The following is a 26,433-nucleotide window of genomic DNA, read 5'->3' on the forward strand; positions in this document are numbered from 1 at the left end:
CTAGAGAAGTGATCAGCACTTGGGCGCCACGAGAAGAGGGCCTCGCAGGAGGTCGAGAACGACCCCCTTCTGTGCTTGGAGCAACTGGAGGAGGTGGAGCCGGCTCTTCCCATTGAGGAGGAGATCGGACAGCTTCTGTGATCGGCGGTCCCGAAGGTCGGGGCGGGCCTCCTTGCGTCTCCCCAGGTTCATGGCCGGGTGTTTGAAGTAGTGCCGAACGCTTCATCTCCTTTATTTTCGGGGAAATCTCTCTTTCTTTCTTCCGCTTCCTGGAACCTTCACCACCTGCCATACCTACACAAAAAAGAGGTCAGTGAGATCGCTAAGGTCCAAAGATCTGAGAAATAGAAAATACCGATGCCGAGATCAGAGAGCTGAAGCCCGCGACTTTCGCCCGTGATTACCTCCATCGTCCAATGATGCAGCTCGACAGTTACCGCATCTAAACAGGAGTACTTTTGAGTAGCAGCTTGATTCTTCAGTTCCAACACTACTAGGCTTTCCTCCTTGTTCAGGGCAATACACTTCGGAATCAAGGGCCCCTGGTGCCACCAGCTACGGGGGAAGTCCTCAAAGCAGGTCGGATTTTTGCTCCTCAGAATGAAGAAGCGGTTCTTCCAATTCTTAAGGGAGGAGGGCAGATCGGTGAAGAGCCCACAATGAGGCTTCGCCTAAAAGAACCAGTGCTCGTCATCCTTTCGGTGAGTCAACTTGTGCAGTTCGGCGAACACCTTAGCTGTAGGTCTGATTCCCTTAGCTCGGCACAGGCCTCGGAAGGCTACCAAGATCCGCCACGAGTTAGGGTGAATTTGGGCAATGCACACTCGGTGAAATTTTAGGACCTCCTTGAAGAAGTCGTCCAGAGGGAACCGAAGACCGGCCTTTAACTGTTCCTCATATACCATAACCATGTCATTCTCTTCAAAGGAGTGATCGGCTCGGTGATCGCCGTGACACCGGATAAGTTCATATGAATCGGGCTCAATGTTGTACTCCTAGCTAAACGACTGCAGATCGGTTTCTTGCAAGATCGATGGCAGCTCATCCATAGGAAGATTCTCCCTCCCTGAGGAAGGTACAAGCCTTGATGGTGCAGTTCGCCCCCAAGCTGGAGCGGAGACCCTAGAAGGTTCTGGTCGTGCGCTTGGACCAACCACCTCTACTTCATCAGACGACCATGAAACATGGACAGAAGGTGGGCTTGCCACTCTCTGACCTTCGGCGCCGCTCATTTTTAAGGAAAACAAAGAACTTAAAGCTAAAAGAAGGATTAAAACCCTTACCGGAGCTTTAACGGAGTCGGAAGAACTTGAGAAAACGAGAAAACTTTGAAGTTATGAGCAAGAGACTGAAAATGACATACAGGAGCAAATGGCTAACCCTTTACCCCTATTTATACTCGTCCGAGCATTTAATGCTCACGATGTCCCAGGCAATGCATCGGTTAACGGGATTCGTCAGCTATTCTGACACGTCTCTCAAACACTCCAAATTCCATAAAGAGAACGGCTAATTAGAGATTTGCATATTCAGATAAATGTTTCGAATTGCAGATCAGTTAAGGGTTGTTCAGTTAGGAACTAGATCGGATAAACACATCAGAGATCGGAAAATAATCAATGCAATGATAATGAGATGATAATTAACTTTTGATCGGATTACATCATTTGGGCGATCTCTAGGGATCGGAATAATAGAGATCGGAAGATAGGAGATCAGCATGAGAGATCGGAATAGGAGCGTGGGAGGGATCGGAAGGCAAAAAGAATAAGACAAATCCCAAATAACCGTCGTCAGAATCAGAGCCGAGGTAGTTAAAGCGTGGCAGACGAGATCTCCACTGCACGCCTAAGAATCGCCCGCAATGTTGACAGGTGCCAGGGTATGTCATGACAGTCCCGTACATCCCAATCTCCACCGTCGATCTTACTTGTAAGGACAAGCTCGGAGCCTTTGGATCAAAGAAGGAGACGACAAGACCAGCGCCTTTCACTCCCGGCCCTCGGATCGCCTCGGACAAGAAGATTTGGGACCGTCAGATTGAAAGAAGAAAAGGACAAATATTCTGAAGAGTGATCTCAGCCATTCATTTTGATTCTCTTTAATTCCTGAACATCCCATCATGTCCTTCGAAATCGTGACCCTCCATCTCCCTCAAAATAAATCCTGAACCTTCATGGGGAGCACCCGATTCCTATAAATACCTGCATGAAAAACTGTTCAAGGGACGGGCAAAAAAAGAGAAGTAGTTATTATAGCGGAAGAACTCTGAAACTTCATTCAGTTTGTTACTCTGCTACTTAGAAGTGTTGATTAGAAAGACTTTTGAAACTAGTTTTCTGAAGTGTTTTCTTGAAAAGGATTCTGAATACTGGAACTCTACATTTTCAGTTTGTTCATTATCTGGTCACACTCTCACTTTCAGCCCTTTATCATCTCTGTTTTCATTCCCATTGTCCAAGCTCAACTTCATTCCACTCGGTTTTTATCTTAATCTGATTGCATTTTAGCTAAGCACCCTTGATTCATGTGAACATCAGCCCTCAGGCTAATCAGTCCGCTGTCTTATCACTATTTGTCACCCCGTAGTTATTTCAATAGATTTGGCTCCTTACAGGTAAGAGCTCATATTGCTGTTTTATTAACTGTTTACGTTCACTTTTCGCACTTTCTTTGTTCTTCTTACGTATGCGATTTTCTCCAAGTTCATTTTGTGCAAAAGAACCCCAAAGAATGTTACTCTCGAGTTATCTCTTTAGTGATCAGTCCATCATTTTATTAATCTTCGTCATTTCTGAATGCAAGTTTTCTAGCTCCTAGTAGCGTGTAAGTGGTTGGGTAAAATATAGGTAACTGCAACTTAAGGGTCTCTTTTAAAAGAGAGAGCCTGAATAACACGTCAGGAAAATAGCCAAACTATTAGGCTGACGTAAATGGCAATTCGGCAAGATGCCATAAAGTGGAATAAAACCAAAGTAAACGAAACAGAATAGATAGGACATTAATAGGTATTGGTAAGATGACTACATGGAAGGTCGGTAAATCAAGTCTAGTATCCCCCATTTAGTCACAAGGTATCAAGAAGCCTTATCCCCAGCATCTTTGAATGCCAGAATCCTTAGCTTTAGGCTCTTATGACATGTAGCTGAAATTAAAATTCGGGAGATTGGAAAAGTCCCTTTCAGGCTCCTGTTAATCTAAAAGAGATCGGAGGAGAGTCCCTATCCGGTCTCAACTCAAAATTTTAATAAATATTAAATAGAGATCGGAGGAGAGTTCTTATCCGGTCTCAACTCAAAATTTTAATAAATATTAAATAGAGATCGGAGGAGAGTTCTTATCCGGTCTCAACTCAAAATTTTAATAAATATTAAATAGAGATCGAAAGAGAGTTCTTATCCGGTCACAACTCAAAATTTTAATAAACGTTAAATAGAGATCGGAGGAGAGTTCTTATCCGGTCTCAACTCAAATTTTTTAACAAATATTAAAGAGTTCGGAGAAGAGTTCTTATCCGATTCTAAAATTAAATTTTAATAAAATATTCCTTTCAAATAAAATTAATATACAACAGTAACTCACTAAGGTTGTCTCATTTACTTATGTATCTGGGTGATCCAAATTTAGTGAAAAATCAAATGTTCCTTTAGTCAAAAGGATTAACATGTCCATTCAAGCCCTCCTGACTAATGCAAAATTAAATCTACTTACCCTTATTAAGGGACGAGGTGGGGTGCCTAACACCTTCCCCACCCGTTTACGGACCCCGAACCTAGAATCTCTGTCTTGAAGTGGTTTCATTTCAATCTATTTTCACAAATGGTTTTCTTTAGTTTCCCTCAAAACTAAGGTGGCGACTCCTCACTCTTTCCCACTTCGGTGAGGGTTCGTTTAGGCGACCGCAAAATCCCTTGCGACAGCCTGGCGACTCCACTGGGGACGTTTATATCCGAATTTAACCCCGGTCTAGAGGTCTAAAAAGTAGATTTAATTTTCCAATCAAATTATAGTTAGGTGGGCTCACCCGGCGATGGTTTACGTGTTAATTTTTGTTTATTCCTACTAACTGTTCCGCTTGTTTTGCTTGTTTTGCTTGTTTTATCCCCCTACAGTGCTCTTCATTTCGAAAAAAAAAAGGAAAAAGGAAAAATGGAAAGAATAAAATCCCCCTGAATTGGGAAGAGGTAAAGGTGTCCCTTCACACACTGAACACTCACACAATGTCCTCACACACTTCGGTCCTATACCCGGGCTTTCTTACCCTTTTAGGAAAGTAGGAGGGGGTCATGTAGCGGTACCCGTGGGTTTTACCCCGTTAGTATCCGTGAAGGCTTCTGCTCAGATTGAAACTCGTTCTATCCACTGTGATACTCGTGGAATTTTCCCGATAACATCATGGTTATAGAACGGGGCTCTACTGTTACAGTAGGGGCAATTTGGGAACCTGTGGCTTTTAGAAAATTAGACATTGAGCTAAACTATCACAATAGCTGAAAGCCGTAGTAAGCTACCTTATAAGATAGAACTATCCAATTAGGTAGCACTCATCCGGTATCAGGAGTCTCCCTATACTAGGACAAAAGGGGCATACTTACTCTTACCCTGCTCTGCTTTAATTTCCTTTTGTTCGTTTTTGTGAGGGTAATCTTGAATTTTACTGAAGCACCTACACATTGTCCTACTTTGATAAATGTGTATGTGTCACCCTATCAACAGTATGATTCAAAATTACCCAAATTTATCTTGTTGACAAGTTTTTCCGCAGGCATCATCAAACCAAGAGTCTGTGAAAAGGATTAGGCATCATTTTTATCATGGCATCCTCGAGTCAGTCGGCAAAAGAAGTTCAGAATGCTAAACTTTGGTCCAAATCAACTCATACTCCAGTACCCTCGCAAAATAATGTTTCCAAGGCACATGCTAGCTTACTACCCTCATGGGATCTGAATAAAATTGAGGTCAGAATGAACAGCCTCGAGGGTCTGTCTAATGGTTGGAGGTCGCTTCCCGATCAGGTCAAGGCACGATTTGAAAGGAGATACGGGAAAATTGCAACCCTAATGCGAGTCAAGGTCCAAATCCCGGCATTAAAGGCCATCTTTGTCGATTTGGAATCCTAAGTGCACGGGTATTCTCTTTCAATGACATTGATACAGTTCCCACTATGGAAGAATATCAGACATTACTAGAGATTCCTTACTCAACACAGAATCGGATCTACCTACACCTTGAGCATAGGCAGACTTGGAAACGATTGACACATTTGTTGGGTATTCCTTCGGAGGAGGCAAAGTCAAAAGAAACGGTCAAAGGGAACACTCATGGATGGTATTGGACCTACCTCGAGAAGCGGTTAGATCAATGCCTCCAAGAGAAACAGTGGGATCAAGCTTCAGTAGCACTCGCTTTGGGAATCTATGGCCTGATTTTGTTCCCAGGACCATTAGGAATCATAACCTGCAGCACGGTGGAAGTATTCTGGGCGGTAGAAAGGCAGGGGGTCAATCCGATACTGGCAATTCTTGCGGAGACCTTATTAACCCTTACCTACTGCAGACAACAGGGTAAAGGGTCCATCAAGTGTTGTTCTCAACTGTTATATTTCTGGATTATCAGTCACATATGCCCTGTGGAGACAAAGGGGTTGACTTGGTACCTTGACCAACCTCTCATTGAGAAGATGACCCGGTTAGTAATCAGTCAGAAGAATGAACAGCAGTGGCGGGAACAGATTTTGAGTTTCAATAGTCATGATTATTGTTGGAGGAAGCTGTGGGTGTCAGGCCAATCCGTTTTGATCAACACGGGAGGTAATCAGTCGGTGTCCCCGATTGGAGTAACCGGATACACAAGTTACACTCCGGTATTGGTAATGAGGCAGTTTGGCTCAACACAGTCCAGAATTGACATTGAAGAATATCACCAAGGTCATTTCTACCATGAGCTCAAGGAAGAGGAAGGGTTGAAAATGGCTCGCAGATCCTGGGAAAACATCTCTCTGATGGAGAGGTCGCCTAAAAGTCCAAGTGCCACATGCGATTATCTTGAATGGAGGGCTGGCAGGGACCGAGAACACTCAATTGTAGAATTCGAAGACAGCGACCCTCACTGGAACATCCAATTAGAAGAAGCTGATAGCCATTTGATAAAAAAGGCAAACACGGAAAACTCGCAACTGCAAGAACAAATAAAACAGTTGGAGGACAAACAGCAGATTCTCAAGAGGAAAGTAAGAAGGCTCAGAGAAGAGGCAAGGGCCGAAAAGATGGGTTTTGAAGAGCAAGAGATACGATGGGAAAAGGAAAAAAACTCTCTCCACGCTGTAATGAAAGAAGTAGAAGCACAGAATAGTAAGCTTCAGGAAAAGATAAAATACCAAGAGATACTCGTTGAAGAGTATAAACAGGAAAACAAAAAGAAAAAGCTCGAATTAAAAGAACAGGCACTACTCATCAACGATATCTTGAAAGAATGTGCTAAGGAAAGGAAGGAGAAAGAAAGACAAGCTACTCTCTATCAAGAGCTGAAAGAGAATGTTGACCAGCTGGAGAGAACAATAGCACAGGGAAAGCAAGAACTCCTACCTGAATCCGAGTATGCTCTAAAAGCATTCAACCCTGCCAAACAAGAAGAAAGGTTATATGAGTATCTCAGAAAATGTCATCTCATTATAAAGAACCTCCCTGAGCCTAGGCCAATGTAAGGAATACGATGTACAAATTATTCAGTTAATGAAATGATTTTTGGGCCACTGTTTAGCAAATTGTGAATGAATAGTATGACTCCCGTAGGAACTCCCTCGCTATGGTTATGTGAAAAATTGAATGCGCCATATGGACAGGTATCATAAATACGCATTCAATCCGGTCATTCACGGTCAGACTATCGAACGATGCCATGATAAAATTAATGCAATCATCTTTTCGCAGATTTCATTCTGGCTCCCAAACGCCACTGTATCCTTCGTCCGAACAAGGACTTTTAGTTTTTTTTTCACAAAATTCGAAATTCATTAAAAACCTTTTTTTTCCTTACAGAAAAACAACATTGCTTCGAACAAGGCAAGTCTGACCAAGCACGCGATTCAACCCCAGCGAGTGTACTTAACAAGATCTCGAACAAGAAAATTAATGGAAGGCCAGGAACAAGTACAGAACCTACAGGGGCAAGTGTCTGAACTAAATGACCAGGTTTCAGAACTTATGAAGTTGATGAGGGAGATGTCCCAAAATAAGCCAGCTTCAGACCTTAACCTACCATTACCTCCCCCACCTCCTACAACGGTTGATTCTCACTACGCTTCAACCTCTTTCACTTTCCAGCCATCAATCCCGGATCCGACGGTCACTGTCAATCCGGTTCCACTAAATAATGAACCTCCTTATTATCCAGCCATCCCGAATGCCAAACCATCCCTTTCGGTCCCGAACCCTCCAATTCATTCTGCCCCTCATTTCCCAATTGGGGGAGTACCTCATACAACAGGAGGAGAAAGTAAGATGAGAGAAAATGAGAAGCTGTCCGCTCTGGAAGAGAGATTGAGAGCTATAGAGGGCCTGAATATGTATGGCTCAGTTGACGTGGCATCACTAAGATTAGTACCGGATGTGGTGGTGCCGCCCAAATTCAAGGTCCCCGATTTTGACAAGTATACTGGGAATTCGGACCCTCGAATTCATTTGGCCACCTATATTGCCAAGATGTCCTCTATGACAGATGATGACAGACTGTTAATCCACTTCTTTCACGAGAGCCTCTCTGGAGCAGCCCTGAGGTGGTGCGTTCAGTTAGACAGGAGCAGACTGCGCTCCTGGAAGGATTTAGCCGAGGCCTTTTTGAAGCAGTACAAATTTAACTGCGATGTGGCCCCCACAAGGAGGGATCTTCAAAATCTGGTGCAGAAAGACCGGGAAAGCTTCAAGGAGTATGCCCAGAGATGGAGAGAAAAGGCGCGTATACATCCCCTGGACCGATAATGAGCTATGCTCTCTATTTATCGAGACTTTGAAGGCTCCCTACTTCAACTTGATGATTGGAAACACTTCCAACAGCTTCTCTGACATCATCCAGGCGGGTGAGAGAATTGAGGCCAACTTAAGAATGGGACGACTGCAGGAGTCAGCTGAGAACCCTGCAAAGAAGACTGCCAATTTTGGCAAGAAAAAGGAGAGTGATGTGCATTCCATCACTCGGCAAAATAATTATTCCCCATTCCCCCAAAATAACTACCGGCCATATCCTTCCTCTCATGGCCAAACCATCGCAAACATTCCGCCTCCTCTCCCAAATTATCCACACCCTCGCCCACAATATCCCCCGCCTGCAAATTACCAACCAAGACCACCACCTCCTCCTGTTCAACCAAGACCACCACAAAACAACCCAAGACCTCCAAGAAACCCTGATCCACCTCTTCCCCTCAGCGAAATATACCGATACCTTGTCGGTATAAACCAAATTGTACCAGTCCCCTTAGACCCGATCCAGCCGCCATATCCCAGGTGGTATGATGCCACTGCCCGTTGTGAGTACCATGGAGGGGCACAAGGGCATTCAACTGATAACTGCGGGGCACTCAGAGGGAGAGTGCACGCTTTAATCCGAAATGGGTGGTTGAAGATCGAGGGAAATGGTTCTCTCCCCAATATTACCTCAAATCCATTGCCCAACCATAATACGGGTAATGGAGTAAATATGATAGAGCCAGATGGATAGAGGTTGGCACCAGAGGTAGACGAGCTCATCCCTCACTTTGAGGGGATTTTTGCCATGGCAGTAAGAGAAGGCTACCTTTGCCCCCGGATATCAGGGTCGGGAAAGGATACGGGATGTCCTTACCATGGAGGGGTAGCTGACCATGAGCTGCGAGATTGTGAGGGATTCAAACAAGAGGTCTAGAACTTGTTATCCCTCAAAGTTCTGAGATGCCAGACAAAGTCAAAGACGGAAAGGGGAGTGAACACCACTAGATTCAGCCAAACTGCTTCTACCTCCAAACCCAGAATCACCTTCTCACCCCCAGTAGCCTCACCGCCAGTAACGGTTATCCGAACTCTGCCCCAGCTCCCTGTCACCAATACTCACGCTGTCCCTTGGAACTATAATTTCCAAGTTTTCACTCAGGGAGCGTCAAGCAGTACATTCGCTCCTAATCTTGCCTCACCTCCGGCACCACCAAAACCATGTTTTGCTCCTCACGAGCATTTCAGAATGACTTATGCTGGACCTACCAACAACATTACTCCCCAAACCAGTCCTCAGCCTATTATTGCCACAAAGCCCTCTCCACCTGAGCAAGAAGTCGAGTTTATAACTCGAAGTGGGAGGTGTTACGGAAACGAAGAAAGAGAAAAGAGGAAAGGGAAAGTAAAGGTGGGAGAATCATCGAAGAATGCAGAAGAGGAGGTTGAGAAAGCAGGGGAAGTAGACCCTGCTGAACATAAAGAAGAGGAAGAACTGCTGCTCCAAATAATGAAACAGAGTGAGTATGATGTAGTGGAGCAGTTGAGGAAGACACCTGCCCGAATTTCACTGTTATCACTGATCCTGAGCTCGGAAGTCCACCGACAAGCCTTGCAGAAAATCCTGGATCAGGCCTTTGTAAACCCCGACATCACACCAGGGCAGTTTGAGAAGATAGTAGAACAAATCCAGGCATCCAGCTTTGTAGCCTTTTCTGAAGAGGAGATAGATCCTGCAGGCTTAGGGCACAATAAAGCTCTGCATGTAACTGTGAAATGTAAGGGTTGTATAGTGGCCAAGGTCCTCATCGATAATGGATCAGCCCTCAATGTACTGCCTAGCGCTACCTTAGCCAGGCTGCCGGTCGACCAATCGTATATACGTGAGAGTGCTATGGTGGTAAGAGCCTTTGACGGTACCAGGAGAGAAGTGCTGGGAGACATTGACTTGCCAATCCAAGTCGGTGCATGTACTTTCAACGTCACGTTTCAGGTGATGAACATTGAGCCGGCCTACACTATGTTGTTGGGGAGGCCGTGGATCCATTCTGCGAATGCTGTTCCTTCAACTTTGCACCAGAAAATAAAATACATTAAGGACGGAAAAATCGTCACTGTAAGGGGTGAAGAAGCCACATTGGTCACCAAGCCGCAATCACTTCCTTATGTGGAAGCGGCTGAGGAATCGTTGGAAAGCTCTTTCCAGGCCCTCGAATTACAAGATACCGGGAAGGAGGGGGCTATGGCTATGGTGGCCAAAGTAATGTCAAGAAATGGGTATCAAGAGGGAAAAGGCCTAGGCACTGCCTTGCAAGGGATCGTGGAGCCAATACCGGCTATCCAGAAGATACGCCGTTGCGGATTGGGTTATGAGGAAGATGCTCTCATGGATGGGCGATTCTGGATGAGAAACAGACTTCGAGATCAGAGATTCGACCAGAAAATCGGGAGAATGAAAGTAGTCTCGAGAATTACGGATGTATTCACTAAACCGGTCATTGACAATCCGGCAGATGTGGAAGAATCACCTGATGACCCATCCATCGATGTCATTCACTTGGATTCCTTCTACGAAGCTCTGGTCTCACCGATAGCTGAGGGTCAAGAACTGGACAACTTGATAGCAGAGGACATCCCTGTACTCAATTTCGAGTAAAGTACCTTTGGTTATCTACACTTGATCATTTTGTCCATGGTGACAAGTGTAATACTGTAAATGGACCTTTTTCTTATGGCATAAATATTAATGAATTAATAGCGCATTTTAAATCCAATTCTCTTTTCCTTTCCTTTTGAATTCCATCCTTATAATATGTTCTATTTTCATTCGTTTAGGACCATTCATCAATTAACACCTAATAATCCAATAGACTCAGAAATTCTTCCGGTTAATTTTGAAATCCCCATAACTGCCATTACTTCAAGTGATTCTGAAGAAGACCTTATAAAGGAAAGCAATGAAAAGGATGAACCCTCCCTAGTGCCTTGTGGAGACGAGACGCACACCATAAATTTAGGCACAGAAGAAGTAAAAAGGGAACTTAAGGTAGTGGAGAGTGAAGAATTGGGAGATATGATCAGTCTGCTTAAAGAATTCCTTGACGTATTTTCCTGGAGCTATGATGATATGGTGGGTTTGGACCCTCAGATAGTGACACATAAAATTCCCCTAATTCCGGGGACAGTCCTAGTAAAGCAGAAGTTAAGGAGAATGAATCCCGACACACTGCTCAAAGTTCGGGATGAAGTCAAGAAACAATATGACGCTGGGTTCTTGGAAGTGGTCAAATATCCCCAATGGGTGGCTAACGTCATCCCGATAATGAAGAAAGATGGGAAAGTCAGGGTGTGCGTTGACTACAGGGATCTTAATAAAGCAAGTCTAAAAGATGATTTCCCTCTCCCCCACATTGATGTGTTAGTAGACAATGCTGCGGGATTAGGCAGGTGCTCATGCATTGATGGGGCATCTGGGTACAATCAAATCCCAATGGATGAGGAAGACAAAGAAAAAACCGCTTTCATCACTCAATGGGGAGTATTTTGCTATCGGGTCATGCCTTTCGGGTTGAAGAATGCTGGTGCCACCTATCAGCGCGCTATGGTCACATTATTCCACGATATGATGCATAAAGAGGTGGAAGTGTATGTGGATGATATGATCATCAAATCCCAAGGAGAAGAAAGTCATGTGCAGGTGATGAGGAGGGTATTCGAAAGGCTCAGGAAATACCAGCTGAAACTGAACCCTGCCAAATGCATATTCGGAGCTAGATCGGGAAAGTTGTTGGGATTCATAGTAAGCGAGAGGGGAATAGAGGTAGATCCAGACAAGGTTCGAGCTATTCAAGAGATGCCATCCCCAAAAACAGAAAGGGAGGTGCGCAGTTTTCTGGGAAAGTTGAACTACATATCGAGATTTATTTCTAATCTCACTGCCAAGGCCGAGCCTATTTTTAAACTGCTCCGAAAGAACAACACCACCCAATGGGATTCATTTTGTCAAGAGGCTTTTGAGACAATCAAGCAGTATCTGTCAAACCCACCAGTGTTGGTTCCTCCCGTGGCGGGGAGGCCTCGATCCTCAGATATGGCAGTCCAACAGAACTCGATGGGATGTGTTTTGGGACAACATGATGATACCGGCCAAAAGGAGAGGGCTATTTATTACCTGAGTAAAAAGTTCAATGATTGTGAGTCAAGATACTCTTTCTTAGAAAAGACTTGCTGCGCATTAGCCATGACAGCGAATCGCCTCAAGCACTACATGCTGAATCACAAGACATGGCTCATCTCCAGGATGGATCCTATCAAATATGTATTCGAAAGACCATTCGTGCCAGGAAGGATAGCTAAATGGCAGGTCATACTCTCCCAATATGACATAGTCTATATGACCCGGAAAGCGGTGAAAGGTAGTGTAATCGCTGACCTCCTAGCAGAGAATCCTATCCAGGATTATGAAGCTCTGGATTTTGAGTTCCCTGATGAGCACATTAATAAAGTAGACTGCGAAGAAGAGGGACCAGCCGATGTATGGGAAATGTATTTCACTGAGTCACAATTTGTTCGGAATGGAATTGGAGCCGTATTGATATCCCTGGATGGAAAGCACTTTCCGATAGCCGCCAAGTTGAGATTTGATTGCACCAACAACGCCGCGAATACGGCTTGTGTGATGGGACTACAGTGCCATCGAAATGAAAATCGTGAAGTTGGAAGTATATGGAGACTCACACGATTATTTATCAAGTCAAAGGAGAATGGCAAACCAAGGATCTGAAGCTAATCCCGTATCAGAAGTACTTATTGGAGCTGATTAAGAAATTCGAAGAAATCTCTTTCACTCACCTTAGTAGGGACAAGAATCAATTTGCTGATGCCTTAGCTACTCTAGCTGTTATGAAGATTCAGACATTGAAGATTAAAGCAAGAAGTGAGCCAGCTTATTGCTTCATGATTGAGGAAGAACCCGATGGTAAACCTTGGTATCATGACATCCTGGTCTACATCAGAACCAGAGAATTTCCCTCAGGGGCAAACCGAAACGAAAAGAGGATGCTTCGGAGATTAGCATTGGGATACTTCCCCAGTGGAGAAGCCCTATACAAGAGAAGCTCCAATGGCGAATTGTTGAGATGTGTGGATGCAAAGGAGGCAAAGAAAATCCTTTTCGAGACGCATGAGGGAAACTGTGCAACCCATGCCAATGGGCACATGATGGCTAAGCAAATCATGCGACGGGGATATTTTTGGACTACAATGGAAAAGGATTGCATCGAATATTTCCGAAAATGCCATAAGTGTCAAATCTATGCAGATCCGATAAATGTGCCACCTCACAAGTTGTTCAACCTTGTCTCGCCATGGCCTTTCGCAATGTGGGGCATTGATGTGATTGGTCCCATCAATCCCAAGGCATCCAATGGGCACAGATTCATCCTTGTAGCCATCGACTATTTCTCCAAGTGGGTCGAGGCAACATCCTATGCGCACATCACACAGAATACGTTTCTCAAATTTCTCAGAAGCAATATCATCTGCTGGCATGGTCTCCCCAATGAAATCGTCACTGACAACGCCAAGAATCTGAATGGTCCAAAGATTCAGAAATTGTGTGATCAATACAAAATCCGACACCTCAATTCCTCCCCATACCGTCCCCAGATGAATGGAGCGGTGGAAGCTGCAAACAAAAATCTCAAGAGGATAATCCGGAAAATGACGGTCACGTATAGGGATTGGCATGATATGCTTCCTTACGCTCTCCACGCATACCGGACGTCTGTAAGAACCTCAACCGGGGCAACTCCATACTCACTGGTTTTCGGGATGGAAGCGGTATCACCTATTGAAGTTGAAATTCCTTCCCTAAGGATTCTGAAGGAATCAGGGATTGATGAGTCAGAATGGATCCAGTCAAGGTTGGATCAGTTAAACTTGCTAGATGAGAAAAGGTTAGCAGCAGCATGTCATGGGTAGTTATACCAGATGCGGATGGCTAGAGCATTTGATAAAAGCGTTCGCCCACGCGAATTCCAACCTGGGGACCTAGTTCTGAAGAAAGTGCTGCCGAATCAAAATGATCCCCGGGGCAAATGGTCACCAACCTACGAGGGACCCTATGTGGTTAAAAAGGCATTTTCTGGAGGAGCCTTGATCTTGACCCACATGGACGGTGAAGAGTTTCCGAGACCTGTGAATGCTGACACCGTCAAGAGATACTACGCCTAAAAAAAAAAAAAAAAAAAAAGAGAGTAGGAGTGAAAACCCGAAAGGGCGCTCCTAGCAAAATGTGTGAAAGAAGGCGAAAACCCCGAAGGGGCGCTTTCTGTAAAACGAGTGAAGGATGAAAACCCGAAAGGGCGTCTTGAAAGAGCGAGCAAAAAAAAAAAAAATCTAGGGGTGAAAACCTGAAAGGGCATCCCAAGAACCAAAAGGGAGAAATAAGGAAAGAAGCATAAGATCGAGAAAGGAAATAAACCGTCGTGACATGAGGCTCCAGAAAACTTGAAATAATGGCAGTTAAGGGATTCCAAAGCCGGCCACAAGGAATATGTGAGATCTATCCTTGTACCCTTCTTCTTTGAAACTCTATCTTTGTTTTTATTAAAATCGTAATAAAGTCATACTTCGTTCCCTATGCTTCTATCTTTCCCTTATATTTATTCTTTAACATTATCCTTCTGCAATCTCGTTATTTAATGCGCTATTAATCAGTTAAAATTTTTGCCATAAGATTAGGATCTAACAATTGATAACCTCACGTACTTTACTATGAGATTTGCAGGGAATGACCAGGAAAAGGGTGTATAAAAGGAAATAGGGATGAAAACCCGAAAGGGCATCTTTTAAAATAAATAAATAAATAAATAAATAAATAAATAAATAAATAATAGAGGTGAAAACCCGAAAGGGCATTTCTAGTCATATAGACGAAGGGGAAGTGAAAACCCGTAAGGGCGCTTTTCGGGAAAAAGTCAAAAACGGAAGAAGAGCATTTGAAAAGTGGGGTCATAGGTCAAGTCTTGCAACTTGTCCTCCATTAATCTTTGGCCTTCGGGATTCTGTTAAGTACACTTCATTGGGAAAGAACTTCTCGTGTCCGGATTAGGCTTGCTTTGTAAGTGCAACTTAAAATTCCTGCTATCAACCTCTGGTTCCTTGATCTAAGTTGATTTTAATTTCCTGCAATTTACTTTTCCTGTTATCAACCTCTGGTTCCTTGATCTAAGTTGATTTTAATTTCCTGCAATTTACTTTTCCTGTTATCAACCTCTGGTTCCTTGATCTAAGTTGATTTTAATTTTCTGCAATTTAAATTTCCTGTTATCAACCTCTGGTTCCTTGATCTAAGTTGATTTTAATTTCCTGCAATTTACTTTTCCTGTTATCAACCTCTAGTTCCTTGATCTAAGTTGATTTTAATTTCCTGCAACTTACTTTTCCTGTTATCAACCTCTGGTTCCTTGATCTAAGTTGATTTTAATTTCCTGCAATTTACTTTTCCTGTTATCAACCTCTGGTTCCTTGATCTAAGTTGATTTTAATTTCCTGCAATTTACTTTTCCTGTTATCAACCTCTGGTTCCTTGATCTAAGTTGATTTTAATTTCCTGCAATTTACTTTTCAGTTATCAACCTCTGGTTCCTTGATCTAAGTTGATTTTAATTTCCTGCAATTTACTTTTCCTGTTATCAACCTCTGGTTCCTTGATCTAAGTTGATTTTAATTTCCTGCAATTTACTTTTCTTGTTATCAACCTCTGGTTCCTTGATTTAAGTTGATTTTAATTTCCTGCAATTTACTTTTCCTGTTATCAACCTCTGGTTCCTTGATCTAAGTTGATTTTAATTTCCTGCAATTTACTTTTCCTGTTATCAACCTCTGGTTCCTTGATCTAAGTTGATTTTAATTTTCTGCAATTTAAATTTCCTATTATCAACCTCTGGTTCCTTGATCTAAGTTGATTTTAATTTCCTGTAATTTACTTTTCCTGTTATCAACCTCTGGTTCCTTGATCTAAGTTGATTTTAATTTCCTGCAATTTACTTTTCCTGTTATCAACCTCTGGTTCCTTGATCTAAGTTGATTTTAATTTCCTGCAATTTAAATTTCCTGCTATCAACCTCTGGTTCTTGATCTAAGTTGATTTTAATTTCATGCATTTACATTTTCATTTATCAACCTCTGGTTCCTTGATCTAAGTTGATGTTAATTTCTTGCAATTTACATTTCCTGTTATCAACCTCTGGTTCCTTGATCTAAGTTGATTTTAATTTCCTGCAATTTAAATTTCCTGCTATCAACCTCTGGTTCCTTGATGTAAGTTGATTTTAATTTCATGCATTTACATTTTCAGTTATCAACCTCTGGTTCCTTGATCTAAGTTGATGTTAATTTCTTGCAATTTACATTTCCTGTTATCAACCTCTGGTCCCTTGATCCAAGTTGATTTTAATTTAACTTCTGATACTGATCCTTAGGTCACTGATTTAGGTATGCTTTAGTTTCGGACACCTAATCGTCCAAAATACGGGTCTAAATCTTTACATAATTCCTACACGGGAAATTTTTCCATTAATAGAAATTATGTAAAGAGGGGCAGCTGTCGACACCATATTTTGGCCGATCCCCAAAATCAATAAACCTTAAAACCGATCCCCAGAATTAATAAACTTTGAAATCGATCCCCAGCACTAAATTTTCCTTTGCCAGCCAACTACATTTCCAACCTCTCTTTGCCATATTACTGATCTCTCTTCATAGAGAATTGAATCAATGCTAAGCCCTCGTATCATCTAAAGTCTTGCCAAGTCGCTCACTGATCTCTCAAGCTAATTGTCAAATTTCCTGACCGGTCGATTACATTCCCGATCTCTCCTGTCAAACAAAATTGAATCAATACTGGATCTTTATGTCACTGGTCTTATTGCCGATCTCTCATTTTAAGTTTAGGAATAATTAAGATTCCAATCCGATGTAATGATGATCTTGATTTTAAGTGGGTTCAACAAATTTCCAATTTTAATCAAGTCTCGATTAACGTTGATTCCCTATCGATCTCATGCTCATTATGTTTTCCGATCTCTCACACTTAGGTTAATAATCTCTTTCAGTTACTTTGAGGTACTCAGACAATCAAGTATTAAGTAATTTAGAGATTTTTCGATCACAATCATTCATTGAACAAAAGAGGCATTCCATTTCATTTCAAAAAATTGTACAAGTCATTCAGCTGGAGGACCACCCCCAGTCTGATCTACATTTTGTCCGTCTTCTCCCTCACCCTCCTCCTCACTATCCTCACCCTCGCCTCCGAGAGCCAGGTCGGCCATCCAAGAGAAGTCCTCCTCTGGGTAACGTTTCTGGAGCTCGACTAAGAGATCCTTGTGAGCATTCACGTAAGCACTGGCTATTCCTGTCACCATCTCTTCATCTTTTGCCTTAAGCTCCTCGGTAAGATGAGCGACCTGAGCAGCTTCGTTGGCCCGGAGCGCCTGGACTTCTCCAAGAGCATGATCCCTCTCAGCCAGAACATGAGTCTGTTCGGCCAGCTTATCCTCATAGTACTTCATCCTCCCCTCAATTTGAGATATGTAATCTTGAGCGGATGAGAGTTGGGATCGGAGGGATGCCACTTCTTGACTCTTCTTTTCGACTTCTTGACTCTTCTTCTCGACCTCCTTACCCAGGCGGTAAGCCTTTTCCCGAACTATGTGCTGGTTCACCAGGCACTCTACATTCAGACTCATGGAGCCGGTTAGGATGTCGTCAAGATTGTCCGGAGACAGTCTGTCCCGATCCTCCCGAAGGCAGATGGAAGACCCCAAGACTTTGGCAAAATAGGGGTTCTCCCGAACAGTCCGGTTGTTCTCTAGAGAAGTGATAAGCACTTGGGCGCCACGAGAAGAGGGCCTCGTAGGAGGTCAAGAACGACCCCCTTCTGTGCTTGGAGCAACTGGAGGAGGTGGAGCCGGCTCTTCTCGTTGAGGAGGAGATCGGATAGCTTCTGTGATCGGCGGTCCCGAAGGTCGGGGCGGGCCTCCTTGCGTCTCCCCAGGTTCATGGCCCGGTGTTTGAAGTAGTGCCGAACGCTTCATTTCGTTTATTTTCCGGGAAATCTCTCTTTCTTTCTTTCGCTTCCTGGAACCTTCACCACCCGCCATACCTATACAAAAAAGAGGTCAGTGAGATCGCTAAGGTCCAAAGATCTGAGAAATAAAAAATACCGATGCCGAGATCAGAGAGCTGAAGCCCGCGACTTTCGCCCGTGATTAACTCCATCGTCCAATGATGCAGCTCGGCAGTTACCGCATCTAAACAGGAGTACTTTTGAGTAGCAGCTTGATTCTTCAGTTCCAACGCTACTAGGCTTTCCTCCTTGTTCAGGGTAATACGCTTCGGAATCAAGGGCCCCTGGTGCCACCAGCTACGGGGGAAGTCCTCAATGCAGGTCGGATTTTTGCTCCTCAGAATGAAGAAGCGATTCTTCCAATTCTTAAGGGAGGAGGGCAGATCGGTGAAGAGCCCACAATGAGGCTTTGCCTGAAAGAACTAGTGCTCATCGTCCTTTCGGCGAGTCAGCCTGTGCAGTTCGGCGAACACCTTAGCCGTAGGTCTGATTCCCTTAGCTCGGCACAGGCCTCGGAAGGCTACCAAGATCCGCCACGAGTTAGGGTGAATTTGGGCAATGCACACTCGGTGAAATTTTAGGACCTCCTTGAAGAAGTCGTCCAGAGGGAATCGAAGACCGGCCTTTAACTGTTCCTCGTATACCATAACCATGTCATTCTCTTCAAAGGAGTGATCGGCTCGGTGATCGCCGTGACACCGGATAAGTTCATATGAATCGGGCTCATTGTTGTACTCCTGGCTAATTTACTGCAGATCGGTTTCTTGCAAGATCGATGGCAGCTCGTCCATAGGAAGATTCTCCCTCCCTGAGGAAGGTACAAGCCTTGATGGTGCGGTTTGCCCCCAAGCTGGAGCGGAAACCCTAGAAGGTTCTGGTCGTGCGCTTGGACCAACCACCTCTACTTCATCAGACGACCATGAAACATGGACAGAAGGTGGGCTTGCCGCTCTCTGACCTTCGGCGCCGCTCATTTTTAAGGAAAACAAAGAACTTAAAGCTAAAAGAAGGATTAAAACCCTTACCGGAGCTTGAACGGAGTCGGAAGAACTTGAGAAAACGAGAGAACTTTGAAGTTTTGAGCAAGAGACTGAAAATGACATACAAGAACAAATGGCTAACCCTTTACCCCTATTTATACTCGTCCGAGCATTTAATGCTCACGATGTCCCAGGCAATGCATCGGTTAACGGGATTCGTCAGCTGTTCTGACACGTCTCTCAAACACTCCAAATTCCATAAAGAGAACGGCTAATTAGAGATCGGCATATTCAGATAAATGTTTCGAATTGCAGATCAGTTAAGGGTTTTTCAGTTAGGAACCAGATCGGATAAACACATCAAAGATCGGAAAATAATCAATGCAATGATAATGAGATGATAATTGACTTTTGATCGGATTACATCACTTAGGCGATCTCTAGGGATCGGAATAATAGAGATCGAAAGATAGGAGATCAGCATGAGAGATCGGAATAGGAGCGTGGGAGGGATCGGAAGGCAAAAAGAATAAGACAAATCCCAAATAACCGCCGCCGAATCGTGAGCCGAGGTAGTTAAAGCGTGGCAGACGAGATCTCCACTGCACGCCTAAGAATCGCCCGCAATGTTGACAGGTGCCAGGGTATGTCATGACAGTCCCGTACATCCCAATCTCCACCGTCGATCTTACTTGTAAGGACAAGCTCGGAGCCTTTGGATCAAAGAAGAAGACGACAAGACCAGCGCCTTTCACTCCCGGCCCTCGGATCGCCTCGGACAAGAAGATTTGGGACCGTCAGATTGAAAGAAGAAAAGGACAAATATTTTGAAGAGTGATCTCAGCCATTCATTTTGATTCTCTTTAATTCCTGAACATCCGATCATGTCCTTCGAAATCGTGACCCTCCATCTCCCTCAAAATAAATCCTGAACCTTCATGGGGAGCACCCGATTCCTATAAATACCTGCATGAAAAAGCTGCTCAGGGGCGGGCAAAAAGAGAAGTAGTTATTATAGCGGAAGAACTCTGAAACTTCATTCAGTTTGTTACTCTGCTACTTAGAAGTGTTGATTAGAAAGACTTTTGAAACTAGTTTTCTGAAGTGTTTTCTTGAAAAGGATTCTGAATACTGGAACTCTACATTTTCAGTTTGTTCATTATCTGGTCACACTCTCACTTTCAGCCCTTTATCATCTCTGTTTTCATTCCCATTGTCCAAGCTCAACTTCATTCCACTCGGTTTTTATCTTAATCTGATTGCATTTTAGCTAAGCGCCCTTCAGTTCACGACGAACGTCAGCCCTCAGGCTAATCAGTCCGCTGTCTTATCACTATTTGTCACCCCGTAGTTATTTCAATGGATTTGGCTCCTTACAGGTAAGAGCTCATATTGCTGTTTTATTAACTGTTTACGTTCACTTTTCGCACTTTCTTTGTTCTTCTTACGTATGCGATTTTCTCCAAGTTCATTTTGTGCAAAAGAACCCCAAAGAATGTTACTCTCGAGTTATCTCTTTAGTGATCAGTCCATCATTTTATTAATCTTCGTCATTTCTGAATGCAAGTTTTCTAGCTCCTAGTAGCGTGTAAGTGGTTGGGTAAAACATAGGTAACTGCAACTTAAGGGTCTCTTTTAAAAGAGAGAGCCTGAATAACACGTCAGGAAAATAGCCAAACTATTAGGCTGACGTAAATGGCAATTCGGCAAGATGCCATAAAGTGGAATAAAACCAAAGTAAACGAAACAGAATAGATAGGACATTAATAGGTATTGGTAAGATGACTACATGGAAGATCGGTAAATCAAGTCTAGTATCCCCCATTTAGTCACAAGGTATCAAGAAGCCTTATCCCCAGCATATTTGAATACCAGAATCCTTAGCTTTAGGCTCTTATGACATGTAGCTGAAATTAAAATTCGGGAGATTGGAAAAGTCCCTTTCAGGCTCCTGTTAATCTAAAAGAGATCGGAGGAGAGTCCCTATCCGGTCTCAACTCAAAATTTTAATAAATATTAAATAGAGATCGGAGGAGAGTTCTTATCCGGTCTCAACTCAAAATTTTAATAAATATTAAATAGAGATCGGAGGAGAGTTCTTATCCGGTCTCAACTCAAAATTTTAATAAATATTAAATAGAGATCGGAAGAGAGTTCTTATCCGGTCACAACTCTAAATTTTAATAAACATTTTTAATAAATATTAAATAGAGATCGGAGGAGAGTTCTTATCCGGTCTCAACTCAAATTTTTTAACAAATATTAAAGAGTTCGGAGAAGAGTTCTTATCCGATTCTAAAATTAAATTTTAATAAAATATTCCTTTCAAATAAAATTAACATACAACAGTAACTCACTAAGGTTGTCTCATTTACTTATGTATCTGGGTGATCCAAATTTAGTGAAAAATCAAATGTTCCTTTAGTCAAAAGGATTAACATGTCCATTCAAGCCCTCCTGACTAATGCAAAATTAAATCTACTTACCCTTATTAAGGGACGAGGTGGGGTGCCTAACACCTTCCCCACCCGTTTACGGACCCCGAACCTAGAATCTCTGTCTTGAAGTGGTTTCATTTCAATCTATTTTCACAAATGGTTTTCTTTAGTTTCCCTCAAAACTAAGGTGGCGACTCCTCACTCTTTCCCACTTCGGTGAGGGTTCGTTCAGGCGACCGCAAAATCCCTTGCGACATTGATCTTGAGAGATCGCCCAAATGATGTAATCTGACCTTTTGGAAATGAAATGAAGTTTTATTTATTCAAAATTGATTTTATTATTGCATTTTTTTTCGATCTCTTATAACTGCATTCGATCTGATCTTGCAACTCACACTCATCGACCGATCTCTCTTGACTGCTTTTTAAATATCCGATCTCCCTGCCACGTTTCTAGAATTCACTTTTGATGGGTCATCAAAACGGTCCAATCCCATTAACCGATGCGTCTCTTGGGGCTTCGTGAGCATTTAATGCTTGGGTAGGTGTAAATAGGGAGGAGTATTGGCCATTTGCCCACTTATGGGATTTTCAGATTTCTCTGAGTAACTACGACGTTCTTTCTTGCTTTCTAAAGTTTTTTGGCATCGATTAACACTCTGGTAAGGGCTTTATTCTCTTTTCTGATCAGTTTGATCTTTATCTTTGAAAATGAGTGGTACCAACGGTCAGAGAGCTGTAAGTCCTCCTTTTGTTCACATTTCGTAGACATCGGACGAAGGTGATGTGGCCAGACCAAGTGAGTGACCTAAACCTTCTATGGCCATTATCCTGGTCCATGGTCGAGCGACCAAATCAAAACAAGCATCATCTTCAAGGAAAGAGAACTTACCCGTGGATGAGTTGCTATCGGTCCTCTAGGAGACTGGAGATCCGATCTCCAGTCTATTAGCCAAGAGTACAACCTTTCGATTGACTCCTTTGAACTTATCAGATGTAATGGCGATCTTTGAGCTGATCATTTCTTTAAAGAAACAGACCTGACCATGGTGTATGAAGAATAATTAAAATTCAGGCTTTGGTTTTCCCTTAACGAATTCTATAGAGCCATTTTGAAGTTTCATCATGTCTATGTAGCCCAGGTGCATTCGAACTCCTGGAGGACTGTGGTGGCCTTTAGAGGTTTATGCTGAGCTAAAAAGCTCGAGCCAACGATGAAGGTTTTTGCTGAATTGCATAGGCTCACTCGGTGAAAAGATGATGAATTTTGGTTTTTCCAAGCCAAGCCGAACTACGGACTCTTCACCGATCTCCCTTCCTCGTTGAAGAATTGGAAAAATCATTTTTTCATACTGAGGAGCAAGGACCCAAATGGCTTTGAGGGCATTCCACGTAGTTGGCAGTACTTGGTTCCCACAGTACCAAAGAAGATCGCCCTAAATAAGGATAAGGACACCATGGTGAAGGAGTTGAAGGATCAGGTGGCCTCCCATAAGTACTCATGTTTGGATACGGTTATGGCCGAACTGAAATGGTGGTTGATGCAAGTGATCACTCATGAGGAATATGAGTTGCAACTCTCTGACCTCAGTCCCGGGATCGGTATAATTTAGATTCTTAGTCTTTTAACTTTGGTGATCTCACTAACTTGTTCTCTGTGCAGGTATGGCGGGAGGTGAAAGTGCAAAGGAAAGCCGTAAGCAAAAGAGGAAGCTCGCTCAGAAAGTGTGAGAGATGAAAGTTACTGCTGCTACTGCTACTGCTCAAATGCCAAGGCGAAACTTGGTAGAAGTACCGAGCTCTCCGTTCCGACCTCTAGAGCAGCCAACCTCGGGGGTAGAGATCATTCCTTCTCCACCTTGATAAGTTGAACCTCCAACTCCACCGGTCTCTTCAAATGCAGAAGGGAAGCCTTCCCGACCAGTCGTAAGGACACTCTCTCGAGGTGCTCAGGTCCTTATTCATTCTCTGGAAAGGAACCGTTTAGTTTGGGGCAATCCTGATCTAGCTAAGGCCCTGGGCGCTACTATCTATTTTCAAGAAGACCAGAATAGGATGGCCCAGGATAGCATTGACGATCTCCTGGCTCAGACGATGAGCTTGGGTTTGGAGACTATTGCGAACCAGCATATGATCAGAGAAAAGGCTCATCTTTTGAGATAGGAGATTCTGAAGGCGATTCAGGACGCAGCTACCGCCAAAGCCCAACTCTCAACTGCTCAGGACCACATCGCCCAGATAGAAGATTGGACGAAGTCTTATGAAGAAAGGATAGCTAAATTGGAGCAGGAACTTGAAGACGCTCGAGCCTGCCGATCTGCCGATCTCACTCGATTTACTGAAGAGATCAAAGTGAAAGAATAAGAGGCCCTGGCGAGAGAGGTTGGTGCCTATGTGAATGCACATGGCAATCTTCTGGCTGAGCTTGTGAAGCGCTATCCTGAAGAAGACTTCTCCTGGATGGAGGAGCTCGTCCCGAGAACTAAAGATGATAGCGAGGAAGAGCCTGAGAGAGAGAGAGAGAAAATGTACTCAAAGAGCAGGTCAGGGGAGACCTCCTGCCAAATAACTTTGTACTTTCTTTGAAATGAATTAAGTCTTTTCATGCTCAATTTTCTTGATGAAATCGAAAAACATCAAACCAAGTTGCATGAGTACTGAATAGAATTAACTCTTAATCAATTGAATAAAGTTGAACATTAAACCTGAGACTAGTTATTAATCATAAAACATGAGACCACTTAGAGAGATTGAAAAATCATTATACATGAACATGAGATCGAACGGTACTGTGAGCGAATATCAACTGAAACTTTGAAACATTTGAAGAGTGATTTGTAAAATTATAAAGTCTTGAAAATGATTTGAGCTTTTTAGGATCGGAACCATTATTTAGGGATCAGATAAAACATTAACTTTGTTAAGAAATGTTTGAACAATTCGAGCAAGATACCTAATGACAAAACTATACGCAATTTGGAATTTTGAGGTATTTGAACATAGTGAGATTGGAAAATAATAACATGTAAGATCGGATGGTTCGAAGATCCAATATCGATCCAAACATGTCGAGTAAAGACGAAGAGATTAGAAAACAACCTAACTTGAATGTAAGATTGAATTATTCCAAAGACAAACCATTGCTGAGTTCAGATAAGTGACCTGTGATCGGGTCATTAGTTAAGAACGGATAACATTAAGATGGAAAATACATTCAATAAAACACTTGAAATTGCAACTTCATTACAACTTTAAAAGAAAATTGTATATTAAATTATGCATTTAAGGGTCGACCAAAATATGGTGTCTACACAAAGGAAAAAATTTCTCTGGTTCGAATTACGTTATTAAGTAGCATGGATGATGATATCATGCAGGAATTTAGGAAGTATGACCTAGCAAAGAATATGTGGTCTGTGTTAAAAGGAAAACTTTGGAGGCACATCGGTTGGCAAATTAAGGGCTCTCACAATCAAGTTTGACACATACAAGAAACACCTTGGACATAATATGAAAAAACCTACGAGGGTGATGTTAAACATGGTGAATGAGCTTAAATGCTGGTCATACTCTTACTGATGAAGCAAGTTCAAGTAGTGAAACGTCTTTACCTAATGGTAGGGAGCCTATGAAGATGCATTTGACTCATAATGTTAACATAAAAAATCTAAAGGATGTTATTCGCCACCTTGAGTTAAAAGAGGAATGCATTAGCTCTGACAAGTAAGGTACTAATGTGTACATGGCGAGTTCTAGCTCATAAGGTTCTAAGGGACAAAAGCGAAAGCATTAAGGTGAGCCCCAACAAGGGAAAGGTAAAGGATTTGCCTATAAGAAGCCTAAGTAGGACCATGCTGGAAAAGGGAAAGGTCTTTTTAAGAAGAAAAAGAAAAATATTGCTAAGGTGAAATGCTACAACTATGGAAACAAAGGCCATTTTGCAAGAGATTGCACTGTGCCTAAAAGGGTAAATTACATTTTTACTAATAGAAGTGTTATTATTGTTTTCAATTCTATTTTTCTTACTGAATCTAATCCTTTGTGGACTATAGACTCAGGTGCAACAGACCATATAGCGAAGGACAGGGATGCCTTCGTGGAGTTCCAGCATCTTCCAAATGGAGCAAAGTGGATTTATGTAGGAAAAAACTCTAAAGTAGAGGTGAAAGGGGTTGGCACTTGCAAGTTGGTCATGTGTGGTGGTTGAACTCTTTTCCTACATGATGTGTTATATGCTCTAAAAATACGTTAGAATTTAGTATCAGTATTGGTTTTGCTTAAGCTTGGTTTCAATTTGAACTTTCATGAAAATGGTGTTAACTTGTCTTTGGGAACCAGTTTTTACGCTTCTGTTTTTTTCTTGAATGGTTTTATTGTCTTGGATATAATTCATGACATAAATAATAAAGTGCATTTTTCCTTACATACATCATCTATTAATAATATGGGTGATGTGACTATTTAGCATGCTAGACTTGGTCATATTGGCCAACAAAGAATGCAAATATTAGCTAAAGAAGGCTTACTAGGTAATGTTAGTAAGATGGAATTGTCCACTTGTGAACATTGCTTAGCTAGAAATACAGTAAGAAAACCTTTTATGAAAGGACTTAGAGCTGATTCTCTATTATAATTAATTCACTTTGATACTTATGGTCCGATGAATGTGAGGGCTAGGCATGGGGCATATTACTTCATCACATTTATAGGTGATTATACTTGTCGACACCATATTTTGGCCGATCCCCAGAATCAATAAACCTTGAAACCGATCCCCAGAATTAATAAACTTTGAAACCGATCCCCAGCACTAAATTTTCCTTTGCCAGCCAACTACATTTCCAACCACTCTTTGCCATATTACCGATCTCTCTTCACAGAGAATTGAATCAATGCTAAGCCCTCGTATCATCTAAAGT

This window comes from Hevea brasiliensis, chromosome 7, assembly GCF_030052815.1.
Source record: "Hevea brasiliensis isolate MT/VB/25A 57/8 chromosome 7, ASM3005281v1, whole genome shotgun sequence".
Classification (NCBI taxonomy): domain Eukaryota; kingdom Viridiplantae; phylum Streptophyta; class Magnoliopsida; order Malpighiales; family Euphorbiaceae; genus Hevea; species Hevea brasiliensis.